This window comes from Chaetura pelagica, unplaced genomic scaffold, assembly GCF_000747805.2.
Source record: "Chaetura pelagica isolate M959 unplaced genomic scaffold, ChaPel_1.0 scaffold429, whole genome shotgun sequence".
NCBI lineage: Eukaryota > Metazoa > Chordata > Aves > Apodiformes > Apodidae > Chaetura > Chaetura pelagica.
The window spans coordinates 765,476-766,978 of NW_009954542.1; the positions used below are offsets into that span (position 1 = coordinate 765,476).

Genomic DNA, 1,503 nt, shown 5'->3' on the forward strand with positions numbered 1-1,503 from the left:
CCATCCCCTGTCCCCCTGTGCCGCTGGGGGGAAGGAGGGAGAGAAACCGGGAACCAAGGGATTGGGGCCCGGGAAGAAGGGAGGGGTGGGGTAACATCTGCAAGCCCTGCTCTGGGTGTGTCTGTGTCCTGGGGGGGCGTGATTAGTGTGAAATTACATTATTATTTTTCCCCAAGTTGAGTCTGTTTTGCCCGGGACCTTGATCAGTGAAGATCCCTCCTTGTCCTTTGTCTCAACCCATCAGCTTCTGGTTGGGTTTGTCCTCCCCATCCCAGAGTGTGTGTGAGGGGGAAGCAGAGTGAGCGGCCTTGGGGCTGTTCCTTTGCTGTTAGGCCCAAACCACAACACTGACATTTTGGGGCAAGTGCTCTTTCAGCCTAAAGCAGGAGGAAATGGAGCACTGCTGGTTGAGGCAAGCTTACTGTTAATAGAAAGACAAACTTGAATAGCCTCTTTAAGACAGTTGCAATTCTAATTTTTCTGTATTGCACAGTCTCATCTAAAAACAACAACGACCCAAACAAAACAATAAAACCAACCAACCAAATAAAACAAACCACCAACAAACCCAAAAAGCCTGCTCTCTCTTTTCTTGTCCTGGCAAAACCCCAGTCTCCTTTCATCCTTCCCACTCTCCATTCCCAAAAGCAGATAAAGAGCCATGCCATCTCTCTGCAGACTCCTACACACAAGACAAGCATAGTCAAATGCTGTTTCAGGTCAAGCAGGACTTTCCACAGCTGAACATGGTGCAGGAACTGAGACAGGGGCTGGGCCACAGAACTAGCAGGAGGAAATAAAGAAGGTAACACTTCACTGGCCAGCACAGAGCATGAAAAGTCATACCCCCGTGTAGGCAAAAAACTGGGACTGCAGCCACCAGTGCTGGTGAATTTGGGAGGTAGGTAGGGTAAGAGGAAAGGGAGTGTGGGGAACAGTCCCTCTTCTTCCCCTCTGTATAAGACTAAACAACAAATGCCTTTCAAGTCAGCAAAACAGGAGTGATGCCTTTTCACTGATTCACTCAAGGACAGAATGAGCAGGCCTCTTGCCCTACCAGATAAGTGCATAGCAAAGAAGCAGCACAAGGGCCATAATAAGTGGCAGAGAAATAGACAATAGGTTAAAAACTGCCTCTAACAGAATATGTACCTGGCCAATGGTGATTGGCTAATTCAGACCGTGGTGCTTTCTGGAACAATGGTCTCTGATCCATAAAAAAGAGAGTAGGATCTGCTCTCTGTGGGTCTCTGCTCGCTCTCTCTGCCTGCCGGGGACAAGCCCCCGCTACAGCACCTGAACCTGCCTCAGCACCACTGCTGCTGCCCGGAGAAGCAAAGAGGGGGGGCGCCGCCTGTGCCCGCTCCCGGGGACCCTGCCTGCCCAGCCTGGACCGAACCGGACCGGACAAGCCTGCCCAGCCTGCCTCTCCCACAAAGCCACAGGACCAGAGCCCTGTCAGCAGCAGGAAGGGGTCGCCCTGGTCACCGGGCCGCAGGGCCC

General features: G+C 52.2%; 1 protein-coding gene across 1 annotated transcript in view; it reads right to left on the bottom strand.

Moving 5' to 3' along the window:
- Nucleotides 1–1,503, bottom strand: part of VWF (von Willebrand factor) — a 136,173-nt gene that overhangs the window by 105,578 nt on the left and 29,092 nt on the right. The window lies entirely within an intron of this gene.